The sequence below is a fragment of the Mesoplodon bidens genome (genome assembly GCF_964165515.1).
Source record: "Mesoplodon bidens genome assembly, chromosome: 12".
Taxonomy (NCBI): domain Eukaryota; kingdom Metazoa; phylum Chordata; class Mammalia; order Artiodactyla; family Ziphiidae; genus Mesoplodon; species Mesoplodon bidens.
Window position 1 is genome coordinate 68,379,329 of NC_138168.1, and position 18,840 is coordinate 68,398,168.

An 18,840-nucleotide genomic window follows, 5' to 3' on the forward strand; every position below is an offset into this window, starting at 1 on the left:
CTCTCACTTGGTCCTCTCGCATCCAATGCTTTTCTTCTCAGTGCTTCAACGTGTACACATTTTAATCTGCGCATCACCAATGAAATATTTAACCCCTGAAGTCGGATCACGGTCTGATTTTCAACAATACGATATTTAAGTTTCGAGCCATTTGAGATGAGTGTTCACATCGGACAGGGGTCATTGCCGCACTCTTAGCGCGTGTACCGAACCCAGGAGCCGGTCCCTGACCCTCCCTGGCAGGGCTGGACGATTCCTGCTGGGGTCCACCTTTGTACCTTGTACCATGGCTGCTTCAGACTCTTCACTGCTTACCATCCCCACCTTCCCCACTCGGGTGCCAACTCGTTGACAGAAAGACCATGTTTTATTAATCTGTGTATCCCTGGTGCCCAGCACTGTGTCTGGGTCTTAAGGGGGACACAATAAACATTTTATGCATGAACACACTGAAATTAACAAATGCTCATTTCCGTCCTAGAAGCGCTTCACCCGGCTTCTCCAGATAAATTCAGGTCCTCTTTACCGCAGTACACTCCCTACCACAAATCTCTTACCTATTTAGACCCCGCTGCATCTACCCTTTTCATTTCCTATTTTGAGGTTTCTCCAAATAAAAACCATATGTCATGTCAGCGTGCAACCAGCACCTAAAGCCCCACCTCCTGTATCCTGACCCTGCTTGTCACCACCATAACTCCTCAGGTGTGGATGGGAGGGGGACTGAGGAGAAACAAGTTCTCAGTGTCCGCACCGCCATGGCCTTGGGCAAAGCATGAAGAATATCCAATGAAGGTCATATCTTACCTTGCACTTCCAAAGATTTATTCTGAATCACTTTTCCTTTGTATTTAATTGAAGATTTACAATATTCTGTTAGTTTCAGGTGTACAGCATAGTGATTCAGTATTTTTATAGATTATATTCCATTTAAAATTATTATAAAATATTGGCTATATTCCCTGTACTGTAAAATATATCCTTGTAGCTTATTTATTTTATACATAGAAGTTTGTACCTCTTAATCCACTACCCCTATCTTGCCCCTCCCCTTCCCTCTTCCCACTGGTAACCACTAGTTGGTTCTCTATACCTGTGAGTCTTTCTGTTTTATTTTATTCATTCGTTTTCTTTTTCTAGATTCCACATATAAGTTATATAGTCTTTGTCTTTCTCTGACCTATTTCACTAAGCATAATACCCTCCAAGTTCATCCATGTTGTTACAAATGGCAAAATTTCATTCTTTTTTAATATTCATATATATATATATATATATATATATATATACACACACCACATTTTTATTCATTCATCTGTTGATGGACACTACGTTGCTTTCATATCTTGGATATTGTAAATAATGCTGCAGTGAACATTGGGGTGCATGTATCTTTTTGAATTAGTGTTTTCCTTTTCTTCAGATATATTCCCAGGAGTGGAATTGCTGGCTCATATGATAGTTCTATTTTTAGTTTTTTGAGAAACCTCCATACTGTTTTCCATAGTGGCTACACCAATTTACTTTTCCACCAACAGTGTAGGAGGGTTCCCTTTTCTGCACATCCTCACAAACATTTGTTATCTGTGGTCTTTTTGTTGACAGCCATTCTGACAGGCATGAGGAAATATCTCACTGTGGGTTTGATTTGCATTTCTCAGATGTGAATCCCTTACTTTTTCCATTAATTTAAAATGAAAGAAGTGGGAAATATTTAGCAGTGTTTAAAATTTAGTCTCCTGTATTTCAGTTTGGTATTCTCAATAGAAACCAAATACTATATTTTGTGTTATGCAGTTCTCTGGCAATTTTTGAGGACAAATAAAATAAAATTACTGAGAAAGTTAGTGTCCGAAACCACCTGAAATAATTTCCCCAGCCTTCATTTTACATAAACCAGCTTCACATATTTTCATTAAAGGCAAAAATTTTCACTTTCAAAAGTAGCACAGAGGGGCTTCCCTGGTGCTGCAGTGGTTAGGAATCCGCCTGCCAATGCAGGGGACACGGGTTCAGTCCCTGGTCCGGGAAGATCTCACATGCCGCGGAGCAATTAAGCCCGTGAGCCACAACTACTGAGCTCACGTGCTGCAACTACTGAAGCCTGCGTGCCTAGACCCCATTCTCTGCAACAAGAGAAGTCACCACAGTGAGAAGCCCACGCACCACAACGAAGAGTTGCCCCTGCTGCCCGCAACTACAGAAAGCCTACGTGCAGCAACGAAGACCAAACACAGCCAAAAAAAATAATGAATGAATTAATTTTTTTTTGTTAAGTAGCACGAGGGGGTATTCTGCCGAGACTTAACTGCATACGGTGTAGACTGTGTGAAGAAAATGATCTCAGTTTTCAAAAGTAATGAAAATATTTGTTTTATTAGCTGTATAATATATTTGTGATGAAAAATCATATTCTTACAAATCAAATACAGTACTGATCACGGGCAAAGTGATTTCAAACAAATTGAGAGTTTCATTGGTGTCTTAACATCTTTAGATAATTTTGGACTAGATATGATTTCTTTGTCTTGTTTCAGTAGATTTGAGGAATAGAGCTCATTAATGCTGAAGTGAAAGCAAGGAAAGTAACTCTTCAGAATTTTTGGAAGAGACCCAGACTGACCCTGGTTGGGTTCCAACAATAACGTATCTCACACAGGATTCCCAGACTGTGGAACCAGATAGCTCAGGTTCAGATCCTTTCTCATACTAGCTGTGTGACGTTGGGCCACTTAACTTCTCTGTGCCTCAGTCTCCTCATCTATAGAATGGATGGTGCCCACCCCACAGCATTGTAGTAAGTATCAAAAGAGCTAATATATGTAAAATGCTCAGGATAATGCCCACACATAGTAAGCTGCAACAGAAGTGTTGATGATGATGATGAATTTCACATAGGTTTTCCATTTTTATAAGGTTGGAAATGGGGCTTTTCATGTTTGTAAGGGGCAAATTCTATGTATGAATATTAACAGTAAATCATTACCATAGACAATGCAATCATTCATCCAGCCATATTCCTGAAATGATGGATTCTAGTGGATAGTAGACGGTTAAATAGCGCCCCCTACTGGATAATATATGGATTGCAGAACACTCAACAACGGAAATTGTTCCTGAAAAAAGTTTCTATTTTTATAAATCTGGGGTTTTATGGTTATAAAAGCAATGAGTGTTATAAACAAAAACACATAAATATATCACTTTAAAGTGAAAAATTTTAGTTGGTTTACCCTCTTGTCCAGAAAAAGGAACAGTAATAATAATAGCTGACTCACATTTGCTGGGAGTTTGCAATGTGCAAGTAAGTGTTTCACACCCACCCTATGAGGTGTGTACCACTATCGCCTGCATATATATGAGAAGACTGGGGCACAAAGAAGTTAAGCAGCTTGCTCAAGACCACACAGTCCCTGAGTGGCAAAGCCACACGCCACCCAGTTTGACACCAGAGACAGTACTGTTTATAACAGCCACTCATTCGCGTTTGGGAGATATTCCTCCAGAAGTTTCCTTCTTTCTCTCCTCTCCTTGCCCTCTAAAGCATCCAAACCACTGCCAGTTCTCTCCCAAGCTGTAGTGAAGTGACCCCCGTGTAAGTTGTCACGTTCTCACTAGTAAACCAAATTGACAGCAGTGTGGTAAAGTGATAGTAAAACGAGCACTGAACAGAAAATCAGGTAGTCTGAGTTCTGGTTCTTGCTGACCCTGTGTTTCCCCTCTAATCCTCATCCAATCTCTTCTCCCTGGCTTATGCAACCTTTTAATTATCGCTACTCTCCCTCTCCATTTTCCTTCCTCAGCCAACTTTAATTTCCCTTCTACCTAGTGATGTGATGGCCAAAGTTTAACAAACAACTCTCTGAAGAAAAAAAAATCCTTGACATATAGTATTTGCCAATTTCTATGGGGTAGCTACTCTCCCATGGCTGATTTCCAGCTACCAATTTGATGTCACTGAACACAGAGTTAGGAAGAATATATATAATCATTTGTCTCAAGCTAGTAAGAGCACACCACTGCATCTACTCCCAGTATCCTACTAAAACTGCTCTCACAAAGGTCACCAGTAAGCTATTTGCCCAATTCAATGGATATCATTGGCCTCTTCGCGGCAATAGATACTTTAATGTCTCCCTTCATGAAGCTTTCTACTCTCTTGGCTTCTGTAAAGATGTTAGGGGCTTCCCTGGTGGCGCAGTGGTTGAGAGTCCGCCTGCCGATGTAGAGGACACGGGTTCGTGCCCCGGTCCGGGAAGATCCCACATGCCGCGGAGAGGCTGGGCCCGTGAGCCATGGCCGCTGAGCCTGCGCTTCCGGAGCCTGTGTTCCACAACGGGAGAGGCCACAACAGTGAGAGGCCCGCGTACCACCAAAAAAAAAAAAAAAAAAGATGTTAAATTGCAGTGCCAAAGACCACCAGGAACACACTGATAGTCAGATAAAGTTAGATTTACTGACTCACTGCAGCTAGGGAGGTTGTACCCCCATGAGGCTGTCTCAGTGAGAGGGTGTTGGGGGGCTAGTAACAAGATTTAGGCTTCTATTGGGTGATTTTGAAGAGGATTCAAGGAAGTGGGTGTTTTGTTCTGAGTTACATTATGTCAGGAAGAATTGCATGGTGTTTTTGTTTTTTCTGCATTCAAATCTAATTATGGAGTGGTTTTGTTTTTGTCTTGTTCTACCACAATTACAGAGTAACCTTGTCTGGTGTTAATAGTCTGTGAAATTAGTTATGCTCGGCGTTGGATCGTCATAGCCTAGCTATTGGTTGCCAGGCCAACTACCAGCTGTCAGAGACGTTTTTTTCTTTCACGCTAGCTCTCCATTGCATCTTTCCATCCCTGTGCCCTTAATGTGCTCGTCTTCCTCTGCCCCCTGCCTTCATCCAGGGTTGGGTTCTCTGGGCTTCTTTCCTTGCACCACTCTTCTGTTCCTTCTATACATTTGCTTTGAGTTACATCATCCACTTTCATGATTTCAACCCCTACATACATACTCATGACTTGAAAATACATATCTCCAGTGCATACTTTTCCTCTGTGCTTCAAACCTTTAGACCAACTTCCAGCAAGATGGCACCACCTGGATTCTCCCTCAGACAATTTAACCTCAACCTGTGCAGAGTTCAAATGGCCCTCTCTTCCCTAAACCATTAGCTTCTTTCTGTAGTAGCTCCATCACCTTGGTCACCAAAATTAAAACTCCAAGATCATCCTTGACTCTCTCTTGTGTGTCCAATATATATGCAGCATTGAAAGCTTTGCCACCTACTTTACCTCCCCAATATTTCTACAATGCAGACTCTCTGCTCCGTCTCTGTTCCTCTTGTTCTGCTTCATTTGTCTTTACTGCCACGCTGCCTCCTCACTGCCCTCCCTGTTTCCAGTTCTGGACACCGCCCCCCCCCCAATCCATCCTCCACAGGACTACTAACATGATGCAGCTAAATGTGAACCTGACCCTGACACTCCTCCAGGCTCCCTTCACTGCTGCTCCGTCACCCCTGTGATCAAGAATGAGATTTCCAGGGCTTCCCTGGTGGCGCAGTGGTTGAGAGTCCCCCTACCGATGCAGGGGACACGGGTTTGTGCCCCGGTCCAGGAAGATCCCACATGCCGCGGAGCGGCTGGGCCCGTGAGCCATGGCTGCTGAGCCTGCACGTCCGGAACCTGTGCTCTGCAACGGGAGAGGCCGCAACAGTGAGAGGTCCGCGTACCGCAAAAAAAAAAAAAAAAAGAAGAATGAGATTTCCAAAAGTGACACACAAATTCCTCCATGGTCTGACTCCTATGAGCCTCTCCAGCTTCATCTCTCACCTCTGCTTATTTTACACTTTCTGCTCTTTTTTTAAATTTCTCACATACAATGTACTATTTTTGCCTTTCTTTCTGATGTTATTTCTGGAATTCCTCTCTTCCCAGTCCCCACCCTATTCACCCATTTAGTTCCTGCTGATCTTTTAAGATCTGCTTCAGACCACATGTCTTCCAAGAAGATGGCCCTGAATCTTGGCATATTCCCTACCTTCCCGCCTCTGATCTAAGGTAACTATGTGTTCTTTCTCTGTGCGCCCAGAAGACTTGAAGCATATGTAGTAATCACATTGTTTTATAATCATCTTTTTCTTGTCCCCATTAGACGGTGAGTTTCTTGAGGAAAGTGACCATTCTCCTATTCGCCTTGTATCCCCAGCACCTTTTCTAATACAGGTGTAAAGTAATTGTTTGATGAATACCTGAATGGATGAATGGCTATGTCAATAGCTACCTGTGAGCCTTGGTCTCTCTGAGCCTCAATATATTCACTTATTTATTGAGGTGGTTAAAAAAATGAACTGTAGGGAAACTTATAGCTCTAAAAGGCTATGGAAGTATATAGATAAATGAAAAAATTCTAAGAATCAAATTGAAAAACAATTATTCAGAACAGTAGATGGCAGTAGAACACTGTTATTCAATATAGCATTTGCAAGACAAAATCTCGACTAAATGACCATAGAGAAACTATTAGTCACATAGTATGATTTTCAGGATGATTCTGTAACTTCAGTTAATACACTATATCCATATTGATTCGTTAAATGTAACATGCATACCATACTGATGTAAAATGTTAATAACAGGAAATCGGTAGGGGTTTATGGGAACTCTGTACTGTTGTAATTTTTCTGTAAATCTGAAACTGTTGCAAAAATACTTTCGATTTTTCTTTTTTTTTTCTTTTTTTTTTTTGCGGTACGCAGGCCTCTCACCGCTGGGGCCTCTCCCGTTGCGGAGCACAGGCTCCGGACGCACAGGCTCAGTGGTCATGGCTCACGGGCCCAGCCGCTCCACGGCATGTGGGATCCTCCCGGACCGGGGCACGAACCCACGTCCCCTGCATCGGCAGGCGGACTCTCAACCACTGCGCCACCAGGGAAGCCCTTCTCGATTTTTCAATGCCTCTATATTGCTTGGTATATAATTTTCCTCATAAGAAAATGAAAATTCCAATATCAATCATTTTGCTCATATAAAATTAAATATGAAAACCCTAAAATCAGTAATTAATCTTCAAATTTTAAAAATGTTTTTAGGTATCCAGTGTCGACTGAAAAAAAAATGCACAACCTAAAAGTTGAGAATTATGTTTTACTTGGGGGCATTACTGAGGACATAAGCCTGAGGTACAGCCTCTAAGATAGCTCTGAGGGACTGTTACAAAGAGGTAAGGGAGGAGCCACAACAGTAAACAAAGGATGTTGCTGCCATGACCCCATCAGCCACGGAAGCCACCCTCACCCAAAGTGCACCCTGAGAGGATTCAGGATAGAGAAAAACAGGATAATGGCCCTAGATAGTTAAGGTGCACATCAAAGGAATGATTTCTTTAGGTCTAGACTCTTCCCATACACAGAAAAGCACTAAATTCATTAACTTGAGATGTCTGGTTTTTCTTTAATTAGCAGTAATCTTTTGATGTTTAATTACCTGATTGTTTGGGTTTTCTGTTTGTTTGCTTGCTTGCTTCCTTGCAAGAACTCTTATATATCCTGGCTCCTCCCTTACCTCAAAATATGTTGATATATCTCTTCTTTCTATTTCTCTTTTTTTCTGTATGGACACACACATATCACACATATACATTATATGGATTATATATTTTTTGGTTTTTACAAAATTAGGATTAAACTCTAAATATAACTTGGTATCCTGTTTTTTTTACTTGATAGGTAAAAATATGAATATTTGGAAGTTCTTGATACACCTTGCCAAGTGGCTTTTCTGTTTACACTTTCCATAACAGTATTTAACACCTGATTTGTCCTACCTCCGCTACTTTTATTTTCTCTGTTTGGATCTTTACATTTCTGTATAATACTGAATATTATATTTATTCCTCCAGGAATATCCATTGAGTCCCACTCATACACACTGCACTGTGCCAGGAAATAGTCTAGAGATCTGGAGAGTACATGGCCCCATAGCCACCCACTCGGTACTTGGGCTTTGCAGAAGATAATTACACCAAGTGATGCTGCTGATGCCAGCACTGTGTGCTGTCCTAGTGCAGGACTGTGCCTGGGGCTGTAGGAGCAGAGTGGAGTGTGTATCACCGATGGCCCTGGAGCAATCAGCACAATTATTAAGAGTGGGACATAAGGCTTGTTTCAGGTCTGTTTGTTCTCTGTGCCTGATTATAACTCAGTTCCAATTCTAAGCCCTTCCCTGGGACTACTGTACCAACATTCCAAAAGGGACTTGTTGACAGACTTCCACTGAGTGGAAACAACTAACATTTGCTTAAAATTGCTACGTTCCAAGAGCTCCGCCAGGTTATCATACAAGTAATATCTCTTTAAATTCTCACAACGATCTGTGAGTTAAACGCTCTTATGCCCATTTGGGACTTCCCTGGTGGCACAGAGGTTAAGAATCCACCTGCCAATGCAGGGTACACAGGTTCGAACCCTGGTCTGGGAAGATCTCACATGCTGTGGAGCAACCAAGCCCATCAGCCACAACTACTGAGCCTGTGTTCCACAACTACTGAAGCCCATGCACCTAGAGCCCGTGCTCCGCAACAAGAGAAGCCACTGCAATGAGAAGCCCGTGCACTGCAACGAAGAGTAGCCCCCACTCGCCACAACTAGAAAAAGCCCGCACGCAGCAATGAAGACCCAGCACAGCCCCCCAAAAAAGTAAAAAATAAAATAAAATAAATATAAAAAAACTTTTTAAAAAATGCTGTTATGCCCATTCTACAAATGAAGAAAACTAAGACTGAGCTATTAAGTAAATTACTTTAGTAAATGAGGGGATTCAGACTCTGACCTATTTGTGTAATGTCCATGCCATGTCCACGCCACCACACTGATGTCATGATCTCTGAGTTGAGCTAAAGATGGTCTCTTAGGTAAGTACGGCATTTGGAACCAGCGAGGAAACAGAGTTAATGAAGGGTTAGTGTAGGCAGATACTATGAATAGATAATGGTTAAATCTCAACATCCGTCCCAAGCTCTGAAAGCCATGAAACAAATAGAGACTGAAATACTGAGCTCAAAAATTGTCATCTGGAACATAAAAGTTTAATTAAAAATCATAAATGTTAACATTTATTGAGTGTTTCAAGGTATGTGACACTATTCTTAGTATATGATATGTATTCATTTCTTTATTCTCAGAGCAATCCTATGAGGTAGGCTCAATTATTGTCTACTTTGCAGACAGAGATGCTGAAACACACATAGTTTAAATTACTTGTTTAAGATTGCTCAGCATGGCTTCCCTGGTGGTGCAGTGGTTAAGAATTTGCCTGCCAATGCAGGGGACATGGGTTCGAGCCCTGGTCTGGGAAGATCCCACATGCCACGGAGCATCTAAGCCCGTGCACCACAACTACTGAGCCTGCGCTCCAGAGCCCACGAGCCACAAAACTCCTGAAGCCTGGGCACCTAGAGCCCATGCTCCACAACAAGAGAAGCCACCACAATGAGAAGCTCGCGCACCGCAACAAACAGTAGCCCCCGCTCGCCACAAATAGAGAAAGTCCGCGCACAGCAACAAAGACCCAACGCAGCCAAAAATAAATAAATAAATTAAATAAATTAAAGAGAAAAAAGATTGCTCGGCAGCTTGCTGTTAGAGCTAGGACAAGGCCAGACCAACCTTCTTAGTCTAAGACCTCAGTAACACTGTGCAAATAATAATCATAACACCTAACACTTCTCTAGCACTTACAATGTACCAGTCCCCGTTTTAAAGACCCATTCATTTCTCTTATCCTCACAATATCATGAGCAATGTACAACTATCACTCCTTCTACAGATGAGGAAACTGAGGCACAGAGAGGTTAATGACTTGCCCCAGATAACACAGTAAGTGGCAGAGCTGGGCGTCAAGCCCAGACATTTCGCTGCAGAGCCTGCACAATTAACTCCTGAAACGCAGTTTTAGTGTGCATATTCTTACATTAATTGGCTCACATTTGAAATCTGTAGAGCATAGCCAGTTGTCAGTATATATTTTAAGACTCTAGTTATCTCTCCAAACCAATTCAAGAGTATGCTTGCTCTCATGCGCTCGCTCTCTCTCTCTCTCTCCCTCTCTCCCTCTCCCTCCCCCTCCTTCCCCTCCCCCAGTACAAAGGAGATTATTGTGCTCCTGGGAGATCACTAAAATGCAGATCAGCCTGGAACTTTTCCAATAAATATTCAGCTAAGACCTAAATGTGTAATACATGCTCTCAAAATGCACTTTTTAAAAATACACTTGCAAGATAGGGAAGAGGATGAGAAAGCACAGACCTAGGCTGAGTACGTTTTTATTAAAAATTACACAGACTTGCTTCTTTAGCAAACTGAAGGCATATCAGAGTTGTATTAAAAATTACACAAACTTGTTACTTTAACAAATTGAAGGGACCATCAATGTTTAGAAGACTGTTTTTTGTTTTTTTTTTTGCGGTACGCGGGCCTCTCACTGTTGCGGCCTCTCCCGTTGCGGAGCACAGGCTCCGGACGCGCAGGCTCAGCGGCCATGGCTCACGGGCCCAGCCGCTCCGCGGCATGTGGGATCTTCCCGGACCGGGGCACGAACCCGTGTCCCCTGCATCGGCAGGCGGACTCTCAACCACTGAGCCACCAGGGAAGCCCTAGAAGACTTTTTATACTTAAAATTTCCACATTTCACTCTGTTTCTGAAACGGACATTTTGTTTTATTTGGAGTTTTCTGTGAGTTCTTTCCTGCTTACGTTTGACCCATTATGTGAGTTCACCTCAGCCCAGCCCATAACGACTTTTCAGAGCCCTCTTGGTCTTGGTTGCTGCCTCTACACAGGTGTCCATGTCATCTCCCAAACTGACCTTAAAAACCTCCAAGGGAAGGTTTATACTGTTCTGTATTCCTACAATGACATTAATCTACCAGCCTCCATTACTCTCTCTCTCTCTTTTTTTTTTTTTTTAATTTTTGGCTGCTTTGGGTCTTCGTTGCTGTGCACGGGCTTTCTCTAGTTGCGGCGAGTGGGGGATATTCTTCCTTGTATTGCACAGACTTCTCATTGTGGTGGCTTCTCTTGTTGCAGAGCACAGGCTCTAGGTGCGTGGGCTTCCGTAGTTGTGGCATGTGGCCTCAGTAGTTGTGGCACACGGGCTTAGTTGCTCCACAGTGTTTGGGATCTTCCCGGACCAGGGCTTGAACCTGTGTCCCCTGCATTCGCAGGTGGATTCTTAACCACTACACCACCAGGGGAGCCCTCCATCACTCTTGATTTCAGTAAATATAACCACCAAATAAATTGGATCATCATATGGATAGAGATAAAAATGGGAAATGGTGTGACATGGTCATAAAGCTTGGCTTGTGCAACAATTTTTTCAATACTTGCAGACACTGTTTTACCTTATTCACTTTTCATTATGCATCATAATTCCATGGTATAAAGTAACCACAGTTAAGTCAACCGTTCTCCTATTGATGGGTATTTAAGTTGTTACCAGCTTTCTGCCACAACAAACATCCCCTTGTGTATTTCTGCAAATATTTCCTTGGGATAAATCTCTATCAGTGGAAATAATGGATCAAAGATGACATTGCAAACTGACTGGTATTAACAAATTGCCCTCCCAAATGGTGGCACCCATTTTTATTTCCACTGAAAGCACACGGAGTTCTGACAAATGCTTGCCAACATCGTGTTTTATAAATGTCATCATTTTTGCCAGTCTGATAAGGGAAAAAATAGGCATCTCCTTGATTTGATTTTCAGCTTATTTTAAGTGAGTTGGAACATGTATATTGGACATTTGTATTTCTTAGTGATTTAAAATTAAGATTGTGCATAGCACTGAAAGTAGGGTAACTGCTACTCAGAGCAGAAGATATGGAGAAGGAGTAACCTCTCCCTTATCTGAATTCGTATTCAGTGCCCGAAGACCCCTGCCCTTCCAGAGTTCTTTGCTGGTTGTTTCTTGTAAGATTTACAGTCGTCCCTCATTATCCATGGAGACTTGGTTCCAGGAACCCCACAGATGCCAAAACCCGCGGATGCTCAAGTCCCTTATGTAAAGTGGTGCAGTGAAATCAGCCCCCCGCATCTGCAGATGTAGAACCCAGGGATACACAGGGGTGGCTGTAAGTGAGGCTGCAACCTGAATGAGCCCCTTCATAAAATGACTTCACTTGCCTCAAGTTACTGATGTAGTTAAAAAAAAAAGAAAGAAAGAAACAGAACTGGGTGTAACCTCACCCAGTCAAGACTCATTTGCTTCCAGCAAAATCCAGACCCCTTTCTGAGACCTAAAAGCCTTGCATGATCTGGCCCTTGCTACTCTTACCAACGCCATCTGCTGCCACGTTGCCTCTGCTCCCTAGGCTCTTGGCGTCCTTACTGTCCCTCCAACATGCCCAGCACTTCATTGTCCCAAAGCCTTTGCATTTACTCTTCCCTCTGCCTGGAGCACACCTCCTTAAGCTCTTCCCATGCTCACCACCCTCTTATCCCTCAGGCTTTAATTCATTTCCTATCTTAACTAGGCACCCCACGCCCACCCCATTAATCTAACACATCACCCTGTTTATTTCATTTAATATGGTTTGTGTGTAGAGGGTCCCTGAGACCAGGCTCAGACTCAGTGATTCACTACAAGGAATTACAGGGCTCAGAATAGCTATTATACTCAAGGTTGTGGTTTATTAAAGTGAAAGGGTACAGAACAAAATCAGCAAAGGAAAAAGGTGCATGAGTGAAGTCCAGGAGAAACTGGATGCGTGTTTCCAGCTCCGCTTCCAGCAGAGTCACATGAAGATGCCCTTCATTCTCCCAGTAACAATGTGTGACAACACGGGTGCACTATTGCCAATTAGGGAAGTGCTCTTGAGCCTTCATGTCCAGGGTTTTTATTGAGTGTCAGTCACATAGATTTGCAGTGCCCACGTGGCTGACTTACTACTCAGTTTCCAGCTCACCTCTCTGCAGAGGTCAAACTAACACAGCATGGCCAAGGCCTCAGGCATCTGAAAACACTCTTATCAGGCAGGACATTGCAAGAGGTTACCTCCCGGGAGATGGTCAAAGGCCACTCCCCCTGAAAACAGGACTTTCTTTAGAACATGCAGGGCTGGAACAACCTGGGCCTGTTAAGCTAACCTCTTACTGTGCAGTCTGAAATGTCCTTGTTCATTTATTCATTGCTTGTTGACTATCTTCCCCATTAGCAGATGGTTCCATGAAGGCAGAAAGACCTTGTCTGTGTCCTATGCTGCACAGCCCAGCATCCGGCACAGACAGACACTCAATAGATACTTGATGAATGAATAAATAAATGAGTAAATTGAACATTTGAATAAGTATTTACAAGTTCCTCTTACCTCAGCTTCTTATAGGAATTTTGTCACACTTATACACATTGAGAGCTTGGAAGAAAGTCATAAAACATAACATTTTCACAAAGAAAAACAAGCCTCTGAAGTTAAGTCCTCATTAACATAAAATTCCAAGCATTCCTTCAAGCAGTGTTTTAATTTCATAATTATTTGACTTGGCGTGAAAATTCTATCTAAATATGTCAGGGGTTTAAAAAATAATTTTGGCTTTGTAATGAATCTCACCTTATAGCAGAGCCTGCCTTTCTCAAATTACAGTTAATTCTACTGTAATGTTTTCTGAAACATTTATGAATTCCTTTAATTTACATTTCAGTAGCGACTTAATCTTTTGAACTTCCTGATGTGGAAATATCTTTTTATCTAATGTATTAATTTCTTGCAATGTATTCCAGCAGAGTAAAAAAAATCCTTCAATAAATAAGTTTCCAATGTAGAACATTTCTGCTTTAGGGGGAGCGGTGTTTTATGATTACATTCCCTGATGCATAGTTTTTACTGTCTTCTCTGCCCACTAATTATAAATGATGGGAGAACTCACAAACATGTAACAGATAAAAATGATTTAAAATCCCTGTATCTGTTTCTTTCATTTAAAAATGCTGCTAAGAAGACATTTATGATTATTCAGGATTCAGGCATGAACCATGGAGTGAACTGGTCATACATGACAGGACAATTTGTTTCCTGGACTATTGATTTCCTAAAGCTAATATGATGCTGGAGTATGACTATAATGAAAAGTTTATAGCTTCTTAAGCATTAAGGCACAACAGAAAGTGAATTATTTAAGGGATGATGCTTATGGTAGGGTGATGACACAGAGATAAATAACTTCAACTGTATTCCTTTTGTGGGAATCTGTGTTTTGAGATGAAAGGGATTATTAGAGAAAAAGAAAACAAGATGTGAGGATATATCTATACCTGTATCTATATGCTCTGCAGATTTGCACAATCAGAATAGTAATAAATCCTGCTGCAGTAGAATAAAACCTACTGCGAACAATAAATTTAAGCTCTAACTGAAGCCACAGTCTCATGATATTCACATTGCTCCTGTTTAGGCAAGTGTGTGTCCCTTGTTTTTCAAAAAATTATTACACTGCCCTGGTAAGCCAAATACTGATAGAGTAGGTTCTATACTAACCATAGACTTTGGTAATAATAAGAATCAGTTGGGTGCTTATTAAAACCACAACTTTCTAGGCTTCATGCCTATAGAAAATGTTTCTGTAGGAAGGGAGAGGTGTGTCAAATTTATCTTCCAAATGTTATGCTGGGCCAACAGGAAATGGCCTTGGCAAACCAGACCATATGGTCACTAACAGTAGGTCTGGGTGTATACTTACCAAGAATTCCATGTGATTCTTGTGGAGAGAGAATGGGAATGCCCCTGAGGGAATTCATCGTCTCCCTCCGTCTCTGGGGACCTAGAGCACTTCTAGGAAGAGTTTCTACCCGGAGGGAACCATCTGCTCTGTCGCAAGGAAGGGCGTCTTACAGGGAGAGGGTGCAAACATCCTGGCTTACCTGGATCCCCAGGGAAAGGGGACTTTCAATGCTAAAGCCAAGTCCTGGGCAAATGGGGACCTTATCGCCTACCCTGGAGAACCAGGCAAAGTAGCTTTTCCAGAGACTTCGGAATGGGAGAAGCCAATAGAAGGAAAAGTGTGTGAAATATTAGGTCCAGCTTCCCGCTGGTCTCCCTACTCAAGGTTGTTTTAGTAGAAGAGGGGCTTCAGTTCTCATGAATTGATTTCATCCCAAGACCTCCTCAGAGGTCAGCTGGGATTGGTTACTATCTGCTTGGGCACTTTATCTCACTTAGAAGGAGAACGTTTATCTCACTTAGAAGGAGAAAGCCCTCACGGCCTAATACAGAGCGGAAGAGAAAGACAGCCTGAGGTTCAAGGGATCTGATACAATTGGAAGTCCTTATTGAGGGAGGCAGGGAAAAGCGCCTCTTTAATAGGGGCGCCTGGAAGGCCGGGGTCCAGGGACGTGTTGGGGGAAATACATACCCAGACCACTGATGGGGATTCAGAGAGAAGTCAGAGGGACCAAGTGTGTGACCAGAGAGGTGCGAAGATGGGGTCTAGGGGCTAAGGAGGGGAGAGGTCACTGGAGAAAGAATTGAGAGGGAGATGCAGGACCACAGTAGGGCAAGTTAAAGAGCCGGCGCTAGGGGGCGTCTGCACTGCGCGCATGCGCCTGAGAAAGGGGCTGTCAAAAGTACAGCTGGGGAGCAAGGAGCCGCGCAGCTCCTGGTAAGAGTTCCTTTGCTCTAAGATGGGGTGGCAGCTCTCAGATGGATTTCCACCCTTGCCTGGCTCCCAAGGGGCAAGAACAGTAGCAGTCACCATCTGAAATAGTACAATAATTTTGTACTCAACAGCGTGTGTCTTTACAGAACGTTGCACTTTGCACAGCTTACTGAATGAAGTAGAGTGTACTTTCCTTCAACCTTTGAAACGGTTTCTCTGTATTTTATCCCAGATTGCAAAAGATATTTTCTTTAATGTATGGAATGAAAGCGTTCACAAAATCACAGTCGATTTAACTTCTTGTAAGGTCATTGTAATAGCTTATTCTGACACATTTTTATGTGACTCCAGGAAAAACAGATCAAGTTTGAGGAACTTCTAATCATTTTTTTCTATATATGGACTAAGTCCTGGTTTTCAGAATTGAGTTTGTAGAGGATTATGTTAAGACAGTTTCAAAGATACCTAAGAAAAAAGACACCATGTCATTTCATAAGGCCTTTCCTGTTTTATTATGTATGGATATAATTTCTTCTCCAAAATTTTTTGAAGGAAACACAGCTGCGCACAGGTGAATTTATATAAATAAATTTGAATCCCAAGTGTATTAATATTTGAGAGATGACAATAACAGAGCTTCCCAGGGTAAAAGCTTTGATTCAAAAAGTCAGGATTCCTGGGTTCTCACTCAGACTCTCCAGTAACTAACCATGTAAACGAAAACTTCTCTAACATGATTGTGCCTTAGAAGTCTTTTCTGTAAAATAAGTTTATTCAACAAAGTTAGTCGTTTTCAAAGTATGCCTCCTTGCCCCCAAACCCCAGCTGAATTTTCCTTCTGACTTTTCTCACTCATTCTAGCTGGAAATTGCAAAACACCAATAAACAACACAACTTTTATCCCTTTCTGAGTTTGGAAGTAAGTGAGTGATCATTGCTGGAATCAGATAGATGGAAAGCAAAATATGGGTTTGATTACTGATAGAAGATGGACTAGTGAAGGTAACTTGCAAGTGCTGTAACAATGGGCCTCATTGTATATCTGTCACTTAAGTCAGTGGCCCACAATGGGCCTCCTTGTATATCTGTCACTTAAGTCAGTGGCCCACCTGGGCCACCTCAGGCCTTGCCACACAGGTGCACTGAGAATGTATGTGTTCTGCAAAGGGACTGGGTCCAAAGGGAACAGAAGCCCAGAAGAGACTAAGCCAAAACATTCAGTCCCTTTTTAAAAATGTACCAACCACTTAGGTCATCCTCTTGCCACAGGGAGGAGGGAGAAAGTAGAGAAGAGCTGAGCAGTTCCACCCATATTTCTGCCTCCTAGACAGTGGAATAAACATTTTAAAAATGATTGTAGTTGACAATTGCATAACTCTAAATAAATGAAAAATCAATAAATTTTATACATTAAATGAGTGAAGTGCATGATACATGAATGTTGATAAAGCTGTTACAAAAATCAATGATATAAAGAATATAATCAATTTATATGAATTGATTTAAATGGAATTCATTAAAAACATAAGTTACTAAAGTTCATTCACGAAGAAATCATCTGAATAGCCCCCATATTTATTAAAGAATTTATAGTTACAAATTCTCCCACAAAAAGAAGACCAGGTCCAGAAAAAGTTAATGGTGAATTCAACCAAAGAAGAAATAATATCAATTCTATATACACTTTTCTAGAAAGAAGGAATGCTTTCCAACTCATTTTATGGGGCCAGCATTACTCTGATACCAAAGCCAGAGAAGACATTATAAGAAGAGAAAACTACAGACCAATATCCTTTAGGTATAGAGACACAAAAACCTTAAGCAAAATATTAACAAACTGAATTGGACAATACATAAATAGGATGATACATCATAATCAAATCAGGTTTATCCCAAGAATGCAAGTTTGGATTAACATTTGAAGAGCAGTCAATGTAATTTCCCATTAAAAGCTAAAAAGAAAAATATATATATGATTATTTCATTTAATGAAAAAAGAATTGGAAAAAAATAGAATCACCATTTATAATAAAACCTTTAAGAATATTAAGAACAGAAGGGAACTTCCTCAACCCAACAAAGGGCATCTACAAAAACCCTTCCCCTAACATCATAAGTAATGGTGAAAGACTGAATGTATTACCCCTAAGAGGAAGAATAAGGCAAGGATATCAGGTCTTACCATTTTATGTGTTCATTTATGAATATGTATGTACCTTGAATACCTTTTCATAGGTTTATTGGTCATTTGTATTTCATCTTATATGACCTCCTATTGCCCAATTTTCTCTAATGTTACTCTTACCATATAACACCCCCTTACTAGGGATATTAAATCTTTCTCATATACATTGCAAATATTTTTCTCAATTCATCATACTATTTTTGGTCATTTATATTTTAATTTTGTTTATTATTTTCTATAGAAATTAATATTTTAATGAAGTCTAAACATTATCAATCTGGTTATTGTCTTTTAATTTTTGAAATTAAGCTATGGACATCACAGAAGATTTCATTGTAATTACCAGTCAATCAGATCTTCATCTCAGGAATGCATATTTTTTAAATCTTCTCTGTAAAGGTGGAAAAAAAGAGTTGACTTCAGTGAAGATATGGATAACTTTGTATAAGAAGATCAAGAAATTGAATTTTCATGACAAATGTCAACTTTGTTGTTTTTTTCATGTATTCAATACACATGGATCACTTTCCAATAAACAATCCAGGGCTCTCCCATTTTTCCAGATCAAGTATTTACCAAAGTCCTTACAGTCAAATTACCTGCTCTACAACACCTATCAAATGCTAATTTTTTAAATTAGTTTCTGCTTTATAACAAAGTGAATCAGTCATACATATACATCTGTTCCCATATCCCTTCCCTCTTGCGTCTCCCTCCCTCCCACCCTCCCTATCCCACCCCTCCAGGTGGTCACAAAGCACCGAGCTGATCTCCCTGTGCTATGTGGCTGCTTCCCACTAGCTATCTACCCTACGTTTGGTAGTGTATATATGTCCATGCCTCTCTCTCGCTTTGTCACAGCTTCCCCTTCCCCTTCCCCATATCCTCAAGTCCATTCTCAAGTAGGTCGGTGTCTTTATTCCTGTTTTACCCCTAGGTTCTTCATGACATTTTTTTTTTTTTTTAAGTTTATTTATTTATTTTTTAAATTAGTTTCTGCTTTATAACAAAGTGAATC